General features: G+C 45.7%; 1 protein-coding gene and 1 long non-coding RNA gene across 3 annotated transcripts in view; both read left to right on the top strand.

The window, feature by feature from the left end:
• The window catches only part of FBXO17 (F-box protein 17), a 124,371-nt gene that overhangs the window by 89,491 nt on the left and 20,042 nt on the right, over positions 1-14,838 (top strand). The window lies entirely within an intron of this gene.
• LOC104995329 overlaps positions 4,021-14,838 on the top strand; it is a 21,095-nt gene continuing 10,277 nt past the window's right edge. Inside the window, exon 1 of one of the 2 annotated variants that reach the window (XR_826054.1) lies at positions 4,021-4,204. This is a non-coding gene — a long non-coding RNA (uncharacterized LOC104995329). Of the gene's footprint in view, positions 4,221-14,838 lie in introns of both variants that reach the window. The other variant, XR_826055.1, reaches the window with a different exon arrangement.

Here is a 14,838-nt window from a genome sequence, read left to right as displayed (position 1 = left end):
AGTCGTGTCCAACTCTTTGTGACCCCATGGACTATATAGTCCATGGAATTCTCCAGGCCAGAATACTGGAGTGGGTAGCCTTTCCCTTCTCCAGGGGATCTTTCCAACCCACTGACTTCACTAAAAAAAAAAAAAAAAATCCGAAATCCATACTGTCTAGTCCTAGATCTTTCAGATAAAGGACTGTGTGTGGATCTATACTGAAAACCTTATTAATAACACAACAATTTTACAACCTGTATCAGAAAATGCTTTGAAAGGTGGATGGTACAAATAATGAGAGGCAGCGTTTACTGGGTGGTGGTGGTGGTGTTCAGTCGCTAAGTTGAGTCTGACTCTTTGCGACCCCATGGACTGCAGCATGCTAGGCTTCCCTGAGTTTGCTCAAACTCATGTCCTTTGAGTTGGTGATGCCATCCAACCATCTCATCCTCTGCCGTCCCTTTCTCCTCCCACCTTCAATCTTTCCCAGCATCAGGGTCTTTTCCAGCGAGTCGGCTCTTCACTTCAGGTGGCCAAATATTGGAGCTTTAGCTTCAGCATCAGTCCTTCCAATGAATATTCTTGGTTGATTTCCTTTAGGATGGACTGGTTGGATCTCCTTGCAGTCCAAGGGACTCTCAAGAGTCTTCTCCAGCACCACAGTTCAAAAGCATCAATTCTTTGGCACTCAGCCTTCTTTATGGTCCAAATCTCACATCTGTACATGACTACTGAAAAAACCATAGTTTTGACTATATGGATCTTTGTTGGCAAAGTGATGTCTGCTTTTTAATATGTTCTCTAGATTTGTCATAGCTACTTTTTCCTTTCAAGGAGCAAGTGTCTTTTAATTTCATGGCTGCTACAGACGCCGATCTCACACTGTCCTCACGGCAGCGCTGTGGTGCCTTTCCCAGGCTTCCAGTGGAGGGGATCTGGGGAGAGGAGGCTTAAACCCCTTTTTGTGTGACCCCCAAGCAAGTGACTTACACCTCATGCGAAGCCTACCCATCTCTAGGCCTCAGTTTCTCAGGAGAGGAGGCAGCTGCAGAGAACTGCATATAAAGCATTTAGCCTAGTTGGTAGAGACAGAATAAAGGCAAAGTAGGTGATTAAATACTTCATCCCACTCTGTGTGCGTGTGTGCTTAGACTCTCAGTCACGTCTGACTCTTTGTGACCCCATGAACTGTAGCCTGCCAGGCTCCTTTGTCCATGGGGATTCTCCAGGCAAGAACACTGGAGTGGATTGCCATGCCCTCCTCCAGGGGATCTTTCCAACCCAGGTCTCCTGCATTGCAGGCAGATTCTTCACCGTCTGAGTCACCAGGGGAGCCCTCATCCCACTGGGGGATTGTAAGTAGAGAAAAAAAGTATGGAAGACCCCTCTAAATCAAAGATCATTCGAGAAAGCAGGTTTGAGACTTCCCTGGCAGTCGGGAGGCCCATTGGACTGCACAGGACTACACAGGGAACCCCATGAAGGGGGCACAGGTTCCATCCCTGATCGGGGAACTAAGATCTCACATGCCAAAACTAAGACCCAGTGGGGCCAAATAAATATTTAAAAAAAGAAGAAGAAGAAGAAAGCAGGTTTGCTTGAGCACAAAGCCAAGCAGACTTGCTTAGCAACAAAAACCACGCAACAGAAGCATGAGACATGCCCCCAAACAGTAAAAATGATGGTGAAACGAGACCCACATCCTGTCCAGTGAGCTCAGTAAGTTAATAATACCTAGGAAATGCTCCTCTGGGCACACCAAAAATAAAAATATAAGGAAAGGGTGACATTATACTGAAACCTGAGATGATTTACTATTCTTAGCATATGGTACCGCCTCTTTGCTCACTTCCATTGTGCCAGGACAGGGCTGGCTGGACCAGGTAGGGACATGAAAACTCCACCTGACATGAAGGAGGAGCTGATGATGGAAGCTTGACATCTACTCAAGAATGAGGAAAAAGGTGGCTTTCTCCCCCTCCCCACTTTTTCTTTGATTATAAAACTGCAGCCCACTAAATTCTCAGGGTGCAGCACTCAAGCCTCCTATACTAATAAACTCTTTCCTTACCTGTCTCTCTGCCTCTCATTGAATTCTTTCTGCCCCGAGACAGAAGCACCTACACTGTACTAAGTACAGAGACACATTCTATCAGTTCCATAGTGCCTGTGATGACTGAGCACTGGGGTAACTGGGATTGCTGGTGATTCCTAGTAGCCTCTCAGGTGGCGCTAGTGGTAAAGAACCCGCCTGCCAGCCAATGCAGCAGACGTAAGAGACGCAAGTTCAGTTCCTGGGTCAGAAAGATCCCCTGGAGGAGGGCATGGCAACGCACTGCGGTATTCCTGCCTGGAGAATCCTATGGATAGAGGAGCCTGGTGGGCTACAGTCCATGGTGTTGCAAAGAGTCGGACATGACTGAAGCAACTTAGCACACATGCACGGGAGGCCTGGAGTTCAGAAGGCTGCCTCTAGGATGTGTAAGGTCAGTCCTTGAGTGCACACCATCTAGGGCAATCAGAAAAAAAAAAATCACAGTGAAGGGCAACGGCAGAGGTCAAGAGAGACATGGGTCTTGGTCCCATCCTTACTGTGAACCTCGGATTAATTCTCTTGCCTGCAATTTAGGGGAGGGGCAGATTTCTAATGTAGCATCACCCAGGTTGTCGCCCCAGGAGTTTGTGTGGCAGAGATGTTCAACTTAAGAACAAGCCTGGGCTTCTGAGACACTACCCTGGGGACACAACATAAATTCCAGAGAATTCCTGCAGACAGAAGCTTCAGTCCAAGTGTTTTTCACCAGGCCCAGGGTTGGAGTCACAGCTCAGCCATTTACTAGGAGTAAACAGATGGTGAAAGAGATGTGAATGCTGGAGGCAGCTGGAGGCAGGTGGCTGTGAGGCAGGAGATAGATGGACCCAGTCTGAACAGCCAGAGTTTGTCCCCTGTGGGCAGGTCCTTGAAGATGAGAAGCCAGAGAAGCGCTGGGCCCTGCCCAGATAAGAAATAAAAGACCCCATGTTCCTCATTCTTGAAGTCAAGGAGACATTCTCAACTACACATGCGCAGAAAGGCTCCTTGGAGGTCAAAAGGCAGGGGGTGTCACCTCATGGTAAGTGATGTCAACCTACCATAGGCCTCTTGGCTAAGAGAAACTGAGGCACAGATGGGAGTGTTAGTTGCTCAATCCTGTCTGACTCTTTGTGGTCCCATGGACTGTAGGCTGCCAGGGTCCTCTGTCCATGGACTTTTCCAGGCAAGAATACTGCAGTGGGTTGCCATATTCTTCTCCAGGGGATCTTCCCCAGTCAGGGATCGAACCCAGGTCTCTAGCATTGCAGGCAGATTCTTTACCGTCTGAGCCACCAGGCAAGCCCCTACAGACGGGAGGACCCTGAAATAAACCAAATACAGACTCAGAACCAGGCAAAGCAAGATGATTGGCCAAAGGAAACCCGGAAGAAATGCCCCCATCTGGCCCTCCCCTGTGTCTATCCCTTTTCTTCCAAAAAATACTTTCCGTCTCTATGTGGAAACTCATTTCTATACAGTTGATGGGCCAAGGCCTTGTCACTTTCCCTGGTGGTCTAGTGTTAGGATTCGGCGCTTTCACTGCCACCGCTAGACTTCAATCTCTAGCCGGAGCCTGCTTCAAGCCATTCAAGATCAGCTAGAATAAGAAGGAAAGAGGGGAATTTGGGGAGTGGGGGCAGACGGGACAATTCCCATCGCAGGAGGCTCCGCGGGGGGAGGCAGAACTCTCCCATTGGAGATGCCTGCGGTGAAGGCCCTCCCCCCACCACGCCACCCCGCCTCCACCGACCCACCCCAGTCTTAGATCGCGAGGCGCCTGGGCAGCAGGTAACCACGTGGAGAAAGTATAGACTTTCCAAAGGAGCGATGAGCAGGCCCCCAAATCCGGGAGCGCAGGGATTAGGTCTCCTCCCCGCCAGCCTCGCGGCAGCTGAGCCTCCCCTCCGCCTGCAACCTCCCAGACCCGCCCTCCCCCGCTCCGGCTCCGCGCAGCCGCCCGCCTGCCCGCTGGACTTCACAGTCTCCAGCCCCCGGGTCCAGACTTCAGCCGCCGCCACCCCCTCCCCCAACCCTCCTAGAGGACTCCCTGGGCGGGGCCGATCCCGAGGAGCACCCCCCCGGACTGCCTCTCAGAGCAGGGTGGGGAAGGGGATCGTAGTCCGCCGCCACCTCCGAGCAGGCCGCCAGGTGAGCGCCGGGACAGGTAGGGACCGAGGTCGGGACCGGTGTCCGTCCACACTCGCAGCTAGGGCGCCCCGGGGAGGATTTCCGTCCCAGGCCCTGCCCGGAGTGGCGTGTCCCTGGAGTCCTGCGCCCCATCACGCCTTCCCCCGCTTCTGCCCCTTTAAGTCCAGAGTTACACGAACGCACGTTTGAAAGCCCCAGATTATAGGAAAAGGGCTTGGCTATAAAACCGGTCCTCTAAAGCCCTCGCCTCTCCGCCCGCCTGCTGGTCTGAGGAGGCCACTATTAAACACCACCCCCACCCCCCACGTACTCGACCAACACGTGTTCAACAGCAGCTGGTGAAAGGCCTGACCACTTTTTACCAATTCTGTTTTTTGTGTCCTCTGGCTGGCAGGAAAATCTACGAATCGGAAGATCTTAGAGCACCGTTTCTTGCTTTAGCAACTTGGGCACAGTTTGTTTTTAGCTGCTGCCGCTCTACCCAATTTAAACTTTGTTCTGAGTTAACTTTTGCAGTGACCGGTCATATTTGTTAATGTTCCATGTCTTGATCTTTCAACTTTAGACGGCAGCTGTTTACCGCTATTTTGAAAGACTATAGTATTACCAATCTACTTTTAAAATAGACAATAACATTTTTGTTAGTGTCCCAGTAACACAAGTACAAACGACAAAGGTTTGCATGCAATATCAATCCTTTAAACAAGCGCAGTCTCCTCTGCAGCCAGTTTTTAAATTTTGTAATTAAATTACTTTTCAGAGATGGCAGAAGTAACTTGTGATCCGTGGTGTGTCGTTTTAAACCTTTTTTTGCTCTTTATTCCTCTGGTAGTTCCTTCCAAATCTTTAAAGCAAATTATTCCATTGTTATTTGTTAGTTTATCAACTTTTACACAATGTCTGTAATCTTTTGCTAAAAATAGATGGGGACAGAAGCTTATCATCTCCAGGGTTTCTCTCCTCCCTGTATAATCACAACATTCCTTTTGGCTTCTCTAAAGAAATAATTTTTTGTAAACTTTTCTTTTTCTTTAAGCATATCTATATATATTTGTATATTCTATGTGAAGTAGCTCAGTTGTGTCCGACTCTTTGTGACCCCGTGGACTGTAGCCCACCAGGCTCCTCCATCCATGGGATTCTCCAGGCAAGAATACTGGACTGGGTTGCCATTTCCTTCTCCAATACATATACAGAATCTGTTGATTCTCCTTTTAATAAAGTTTTCATATTTATTTAAATTCTAATTTTTCAATCCAATCAAGATATACATACAGTTCACAAATCAAATATAAACAAGACTGCCGTATTTTTTCCCTATGATAAAAGTAATATAATCCGTTTAACAAAAATGGAAAAGGCCGGGGCAGTGTTTTTTGGTTTTGTTTTGTTTTGGTGATACTAGCTCCTAGACCAGGTATCCAAAACACCCGGCCCTTGGCAGTGAGATTTTGGACTCCTAACCCCTGGACTGCTACGTACTTCCCAGGGGCAGTCTTTTAGATTAAAAGAGATTAGAGAGAAATGAGCACCCCCAGCAGTGTGTGAGTCCCATCTTTGTTTGGAAGATACAATTCCAGAAGACCTTGGAACAATGAGAAAAAGTGTTCATAGACGAAGCATTAGATAGTAGATTGAATTTCTCTTAGTGGGTTGAGAGATAATAGACCTATAAAGGGTTCTTATTCTTTCTTAGGAGATGCATATTCAGGTATTTAATAGTTCATCAAAAGAGAGAGAGAAAGCAAATATGGCAAAATATGAAACAGATATCCATTTTAACTATATTTTCAGCTTTTCTGTATGGTGACATTTTTATGGTGAAATCTGGGGAAGATAAAGACGATTTACCAGCAGAAACTAACACAACATTGTAAAGCATCTATACTCCAATAAAAATAAATAAATAAAATGCATTGAGACAGAAAAATAAACACATATAAAAAATAAAGAAAGTAAGATAAAAGTTTAGAAACTCAGAGATGAATGCATGCACAGCTGCACGACCCTGGAGTCCTCCACCCCAATCTGCCTCTTGCTTGTTGGGTGACCCTGGGTTGATTGCTTCCCTCCTCCAAGCCTCAGTTTCCCCAGCTGAAAATAGCACCGGCCTCAAGGGGTTGTTGGTGAGACTTCTGTGAGATCTTGGAAAGCACTTTCCACGTACGTGCCTGGAGGATTTAGTGTTCAGTTAACAGTAGCTGTTAGTATTTTGTGAAGGGTTTTTCTTAACAACCATGGTCAGCTCACCTGTGAATAATTATCCATAACATCATAACTGCTCTTGGGGCTCAATAATTGTAGCGCACAGGCTTAGCTGCCCCTGAAGCATACGGGATCTTAGTTTTCCGACCAGGGATGAACCTGTGTCCCCTGCACTGGAAGGCAGATTCTTAACCGCTGAACCACTAGGACTGTCCATCTTTTGCCTTTTTTAAAATTCACCAGGTGGCTCTGATCTTGCCATTGGTGCAGTTTTCTGTCCCGCTGTATTTCGTTCCTTCCTAGGCACGAATCCCCTGAACCTACATTCCTCCAGGCGTGGTTTCAGTGACTGCATGATTCTGACATAAGGAGGTGCAGCCCCAGACTCCAGTCCCATAGCTGGCCTTGACTGCTAATCATTGTCACAGCAGTCACAATGGCAGCTAACACTTGTTGAAGACCAGCCTTGATCTTGTTGAATTTCCCCATCACCGTGGGAAGTGAGAGTTACTACAAGTCCACAGCGTGTTAGCCAAAACTTTTGCTATTCAGTGCAGGAACTGAATATAAGGCAAGTCACAAAGAACCATCCTGTGTATTACATATGATCCTTATCGGGGTAGACTTCCCTGATGGTCCAATGGTTGGGAATCTGCTTGCTAATGCAAGAGACACAGGTTAGATCCTGGTCCGGGAGGATTCCACATGCGAAGGGGCAACGAAGCCTGTGTATCACAGCTACTGAACCCACACTCTAGAGCGCACAAGCCACAACTACTGGAGCCCCACGCCTAGACAAGACAAGGCGTGGGGCTCTTCCAGGACAAGAGAAACTCCCACAATAAAAAGCCCGCCCACGGAAACCAGAGAGCAGCCCCTGTTCTCTGCAGAGAATCCTGCGCGCAGCAACAAAGCCATAGGGCAGCCAAAAATAAATAATTACTTAAAATTTTTTCCAAAAAAAATCCCTAGCAGGACTGGGGAGTGATCAAACACACGGATACTTCTTCAGTGAAATGCATGTTCATATCATAAATAAAACCTTCCATCAGTTCCAGGCAGTTCTGCCACCAAGTGGGTCTATGAAAGCCTTGGTTTTCAGAGCTTTTGGATTTAGGGATTGTGGAGTGTGGTGGTGGTTTAGTCACTCAGTCGTGTCCAACTTTGCGACCCCATGGACTCTAACCCACCAGGCCCTTCTGTCCATGGGATTTCCCAGGCAAGAATACAGGAGTGACTTGCCATTTCCTCCTCCAGGGGATCTTCCCAACCTAGGGATCAAACCCAGGTCTCCTGCATTGCAGGCAGATTCTTTACTGACTGAGCCACCAGGGAAGCCTGGAGAGGACATGTGGACATTCACATCCCATTTTCCAGAGGAGAAATCTACGCTGAGAGAGGGAAACCCATTTGCCGAAGTTCACAAAAAAGTTTGAGTTTGGGCTGAGGCTAACCTGGGGCTGGCTGAATATGCAGCTGACAAAGTTTCACCTCTCCGCAGTGCCATATCCTCTGCAGGCTGTCACCAGCAGTTCCCAGAACCAGTGTCCCTGGCTGGCCCTGTGATGCCCCAGAAATGTCAGTGCCGCCTCCAGGGAATGAGATGATGCACGTAAAGAATTTCCCAGGGTGCCTCACACCACGAAAGCATCGACAAATGTGAACTGTTAATCTGTACTAAGATGCAATTCGACTGTTCCCTTCTTTGACTTAAATAATCATGGTGTTCATTGATAGCATTAATAATTTTTTAAATTGTAAAATATAACACTCATACAGAAAACTACATGAAATATATAACAAAGTATATAAGCAGCACCCAGGCCAATAAGGAGAACATTGCCAGCCCCCTAGATGTTTCTCTGGTTAGTAGCCTTCTCCTTCCCCACAGAGGGAACCAGCATCCTGACTTTTATAATGCTCGTTTCCCGGCTGGGTTATTTTGTTTTGTGTTGTTGTGTGTGTTTTTTTTTTTTAATATTTAGTATTTGTTTATTTGGCTGCACTGGGTCTTAGTTGTGGCACACAGGATCTTCAGTCTTTGTTGTGGCATGTGGGATCTAGTTCCCCAAGCAGGAGCTGAACCCAAGCCCCCTTGGTGGCTCAGATGGTAAAGAATATGCGTGCTATGCAGGAGATCTGGGTTCCATCTCTGGGTCAGGAAGATCCCCTGGAGAAGGGAATGGCTACCCATTCCAGTATTCTTGTCTGGAGAATCCCATGGACGGGGAACCTGGCAGGCTATGGTCCATGGGGGTCGCAGAGAGTCAGACACAACTGAGCGACTAACACTTTCCCCTGCATTAGGAGCATTAGGAGTCTTAGCCACTAGATCACCAGGGAAGTTTCTGCTTGTTTTATATATATATGAATATACAGGCGGGAGGAGAAGGGGACGACAGAGGATGAGATGATTGGATAGCATCACCGATGCAATGGACATTATTTTGGGCAAGTGCCAGTGATGGTAATGGACAGGGAAGCCTGGTGTGCTGCAGTCCATGGGGTCACAAAGAGTCAGACACAATTGAGCGACTGAATTGATATATATATATGATTTCAGTACCTGTATGTACATTCGTAAATAGCATTTATTAGTTTAGCCTGTTTGTAAACTTTCTAAAAATCACTGGTGTGAGAATATAATCTATCATCCAATTTTCAAACCAGGTAATTTTGGAAGTGATAGGGGTCACTGATATTTACCCTAATTACCCTGGGACACTAGGTGTAAATCAGGCTTGCCCCAGGCCACCCTGACTGTCTGCTTGTCCTGGGACTCACACTCTGGATGACTTTACTCTGGTAAATTTCACCCCAAATTATGCTTTTGAGGTCCATTTGTGCTGTTGTGTCTACTTATTGTTATTGCTACTTAGTCTTCCATTCTATGACTGCCTTAATTCATTTATACACCCTATGTGGGTACCTGGATCATTTCCAGGTTGGAGCTATGAGGGTCAATGCTGTCGTGAATATTCTAGTATATGTTTCTTGGCTTTAGGGTCAAATTGCCAGCTTGTTGGAAAGGCACTTCTCTAACTTCAGTTAAAAAAAAAAATCCCCAACTTGTTTCCAAAGTGGTTGCACCAATTTTTACTCTCATCATGTATGTATGGGAGTTCTCACTGATTGTAAATTATGGTAATGTTGTATTATTGGTTGGTTGGTTGGTTTTTTTTTTTATAAAAGCATATTCTTTAATACACATGATATCCATGACGTTTAAACTAGAATATACCAAAATCCAAAGTAACTTTGCCTCTCATCTCACCCATGCTGTGGTTCAGAAGGCAGTTGGATAACTGAGAAGGTGATGATGGTGAAAATGACAGAGAAATAGAGGAATTCAAAATCATCTATTACTGTCAGCTATGAAAGATGGTATTTAGCTCAATGTGTATTCACTCCACTAATTTTTAACACTTGTACTTTTTTTAAGATCATTTCTTATTTACCTTTGAGACTTTACATTTTATGCTTCACTGTATTTTTTTTATCCTGGCAACTTTTGATTCCCGTGATACTGAGTGAGAGGAGTGTCTTGGCTTCCCCTCCCCCACCTTTCTTTTCCCATCTTGTCGGTAATGCATTTGCTTTCACACCATCAAGGCTGATTATATCTATAATCTGTTCTATTACCCTATTTAAGTCTTACACGCTGTAACTGTAAAGTGTGCAGGATTTGGGTGGGTTTTTTTTTTTGTGTGTGTGACAGCTGTATTGAAGTAATTTACATACCATAAAATTCAGCCCTGTTGAGTGTACGATTCAGTGATTTAGTGAGTTTTCCGAGTTTGGCAGCCAACACTACAGTTTTAGAGCATTTCTATCACCTCCAAAATAGCCATTGTGCCTAGTTGTGGTCACTCCTTGTTCCCACGCCCAGTCACAGCAACTCCTCATCTTTCCCTATATTTAGATCGGTCTTTTCTGGACATTTCACACAATATGTAGCCTTTTGTATCCAGCACTTTGACTTAGCGTGCTGTCTTAGGGTTCATTCTCCCTGTATCCTGTACCATTACTCCATTCCTTTTATTGTTTTGTTTTGACTTTTGGCTGCACTGGGTCTTCCTTGCTGTGTGTGGTCTTTCTCTAGTTGCCATTAAGCAGCGGCTCTAGGGTGCTGGGGTTCAGCGGTTGCAGCAGGAGGTCTCAGCAGTTGACCCACGGCTTGTGGAATCTTCCCCAACTAGGGATCAAACCCGTGTCCCCTGCAGGCGGGTTTTTTTTTTTTGTGTAGGCAGATTCTTAAACACTGCACCACCAGGGGAGTCCTCTTTCCTTTCAGTGTTGAACAGTATTCCACTATATGGATAGATCACATTTTGCTTACCATTCACCAGTTGATAGACACCTGGGTTGTTTTCCAATATATAATGCTGCTGTGCACTTTGGCAGTCAAGTCAGTCTTTGTGTGACATACCTTTTCATTTCTCTTGGGTAGATAGCCTAGTGGTAGAATTGCTGTGTTTCAAACTTCCAGTGGTTAAGACTCCAGGCTTCCAATGCAGGGGGCACAAGTTTGATCCCTGGTTGAGAAACTAGGATCCCATATTCCTTGAAGCCAAAATAAATAAATACATATATATATATTTTTAAAAAGAATTGTTGGATTTCATGGTAAATTTATATTTCACTTCTTTTTTTTTAATGTTCAACTCTTATAGAAACTGTTTTCCAAAGAGGCTTTACCATTTTACATTCCCATCAGTGGTGTATAAGGGTCCCGGGTTCTCCCTGTCCTCACCAATCTTTTGGACAGCAGCTATTCTAGAGAGCATGACGTGGCATCTCACTGTGATTTTAATTTGCATTTCCTTCATGACTAATGACGTTGAGCATCTTTTCACATGCTTATTGCTGTGCTAAGTCGCTTCAGTTATGCTGATTCTTTGTGATCCTATGGACTGTAGCCAGCCAGGCTCCTCTGTCCACGAGATTCTCCAGACAAGAGTACTAGAGTGGGTTGCCATGGCCTCCTCCAGGGGATTTTCCCGACCCAGGCATCAAACCTGTGTCTCTTGCATTAGCAGGTGGGTTCTTTACAACTAGTGCCAGCTGGGAAGCCTGCATTTGCTTATTAGTCCTTTGTATTTCTTCTTTGGTGAAATGTCTATTCAAATCTTTTGTCAATTTTTAAATTGATATGTCATATTATTGAATTTTAAGTGTTCTTTATATATTCTAGATTTAAGTCTTTTATCAAGTGTGTGATATACAAATATTTTCTGCCAATCTATAGCTTGTCTTTCATTTTCTTAATAATGTCTTTTGAAGTACAAAGGTTTAAAATTTTGATAATGTTTAATTAACCCATTTTTCTTTTATAAATCATACTTTTGGTATTATATCCAAGAAATCTTTTTTTTTTTATGTTTGTTTATTTAGCCGCATCAGGTCTTAGTTGCAACATGTGGGATCTCTAGTTGTGGCCCACAGGCTTAATTGCTCTCGGGCATGTGAGATCTTAGTTCCCCGACTAGGGATTGAACTCATGTACCCTGCATTGCAAGGTGGATTCTTAACTTCTGGGCCACCAGGGAAGTCCATGCCACTCCACTTCTGACTGCTTGTACATCATTTCACCTCTTTGGGCCTCAGTTTCCTCATGTTGTGACAATCAATGGGAATAATACAGAAGCCACAAAAGATCATCCCCAGTCCGTTCCTGGGTTTGAAGATCTGTCTCTTCTGGCCTACACTGTGCTATAATAATTTTTTTTCCTTTAAATGCACTGCTAACATTTAAAAATCGGGTGATTTCACATAAACACAGGGATTTCCAGTCTCTTGACAAACTGGAAGATGTGGCCAAACTAGGCCCACCTTCCTACTGGGCAGTAAGTCAGCCAGAGTGAGTGCCTCCACGCTGGGCTCTTCTCTCCAGACTGACAGAGGCGCCACCACTCCCTGTTGGCTTGCACCCAGTCCGCCTCACTTAGAGACAGAACCCCAGGTGGTGGTAGTGGTAAAGAACCTGCCTGCCAATGCAGAAGACATAAGAGACCTGGGTTCCATACCTGGGTCGGGAAGATCCCCTGGAGGAGAGCATGGCAGCCCACACTGTATCCTTGCCTGGAGAATCCCATGGATGGAGGAACCTGGCGGCTTACAGTCCATAGGGTCACAAAGTGTTTTGGACGTGACTTAGCACGCACGCAGCACAGGACCAGCTGTTGTAATTGTGAGGCCAGCCAGGGGCGGTGGTATGAGTGGGGACTCAAATCCATGCCTTGCTCCAGTCACCAGGTCATGCTACCCAGAAGAGGTGCCTTAAAAAAAAAAAAAAAATCTACCTAAAGACTCTTACAGGCCAGTGCAGGCCCTGATTATCTATAGCTCAGTCTTCCTTCTTGAATGAAGGAGAAGGCATGCCAAATCTTTGTACATGCAAATAATTCTAAAGAGCAAGAAATTTTCAATCTTGTTTTTTTGGGGTTTTTCTCTTTGTTTGTTTGACTATAATTCCCTGTGCTGTACAATATACCCTTGTCGCTTATATATTTCATTTGTTTTTTATTTTTTATTTATTTGGCTGCATGCATGCATGCTAAGTCGCTTCAGTTGTGTCCAACTCTTGGCAAACCTATGGACTCCTGCCCGCCAGGTTCCTTTATCCTTGGGATTCTCCAGGCAAGAATACTGGAGTGAGTTGCCATGCCCTTTTCCAGGGGATCTTCCCAACCCAGGGATCAAACCTGCCTCTCTACATTGGCAGGTGGGCTCTTTACCGCTAACACCACCTGGAAAGCCCTTATTTGCCTTCACTGGGTCCCAGCTGCGGCAGCATGTGAACTCTTAGTTGGGGCTTATGGGCTCTAGTTCCCTGACCAGGAATTGAACCTGGGCCCCCTGCATTGGCAGCTCAGGGTCTTAGCCACCGGACCACCAGAGACATCTCAATCCTGTTTCTTGGTGATATTTCTGCAACCATTTGTTGTAGGTTAGGAACAACACTGGCAGGACTTCCCTCCCTGACAGTCCAGTGATTAGGACTGGGCACTTTCACCGCTGAGGGCTCGGGTTCAATCCCAGGTTGGGGAACTAAGATCCTGTAAGTAGCACAATGTGGCCAAAAAATAAAATAGAGACAACACCGGCGCCACTGTTCAAGAGTAAAGTGTTAAAATTGATAAGGGAGAATGTCAGGTAGAGGAAGATCTCTCCAAGGAATGAAACGGAAGCCATTCTACCTAAAATGGAAAAGATTGACCATACAAGGTGCTAGGAAGTGCAGCTGTCATACATGTTGGTGGGAGTGCACAGTCATGCTGAAAAAAAATGCTTGGGTGCGTTCTCGTAAAGAACATGTGATCCAAGAATTCCACTCCTACATATTTACTCGTGGGAAATGAAAACATATGTCCAGACAACCACTTGAATGTGATTGTTGATAGAAGCTTTATTCATAACAGCCTCAAGCTGGAAACAATCCAAATGTCCATCATGCCGAGTGAGTAAACAGATTGTGGTTTATCTGTTCAATGGAGTATTACTCAGTGATAAACAGGAGTGAGCTGGCGATTAATACAGCAATGATGTGACTGAATCACACACTATTCTGCCAAAGGAAAGAAGATACAGGGGTGCCTCCTATGGTTATCACTCAGGGTCCAATCCAGAGACTGAAACCACACAGTAATTGAAGGGAGAATGTTTAATATACAGATTTATTCATCATAGCAGGGGATTAGAGTTAGAAGGAGTAGCTACGGAGAAATAAAGAGAATGGTAAAGAATATAAAATGGCAAATACAGGGAGCAGCCTCTACAACTAAGATCTAAGATAGAGAGCTTGAGAAAGGTGTCAGCTCCAGACTGTCCTTGGCAGTCCCAGAATCCCTCACGCTTTGGGGGTTTTTGTTTTTGTTTAACATTTATTTTTATTTATTTGGCTACGCCAGGTCTTAGCTGTGGCATGCAGGATCTAGTTCCCTGACCAGGGGTTGAACCCTGGCTCCCTGTATTGGGACATGGAGCCTTAAGCCACTGGAGCACCAGGGAAGTCTCTAGACCCTGACGCTTTGGGAGAACACTTGGACATGGCTCACTAAAGGGCAAAGGAGTCCCTTTAGTGCTCCGGCTGTGGAACTTGCTGGAAATCCACCCTCTGGAACTTGCCAGAAGTCGGTCCTTTAAGGATGCTAGGGAAAACAGTTCACAAGGAAGTGTCTCACCAGAAGCACTCAGCCAAGAAACCAGCTGAGGTGGGTGCCAGGGCAAGATGCTGGCTGAGGGATGCTCCTCACTGCCAGGCACTGGAGAAGCCTACACCCTTGTGAATGTCGCAGGAAAAGCTGCCTGCCTTTGGGGAACTGTCTGGAAGCTAGACGGTTAAAGCTCAACATTTAGGAAGAAAACTAAGATCATGGCATCTGGTCCCACCACTTCATGGGAAATAGATGGGGAAACAGTGGAAATAG

Source organism: Bison bison, unplaced genomic scaffold (assembly GCF_000754665.1).
Source record: "Bison bison bison isolate TAMUID 2011002044 unplaced genomic scaffold, Bison_UMD1.0 scf7180017864280, whole genome shotgun sequence".
Taxonomy (NCBI): domain Eukaryota; kingdom Metazoa; phylum Chordata; class Mammalia; order Artiodactyla; family Bovidae; genus Bison; species Bison bison.
The sequence above is the reverse complement of the archived record's forward strand: the minus strand, read 5'-3'. Positions and strand labels throughout refer to the sequence as shown.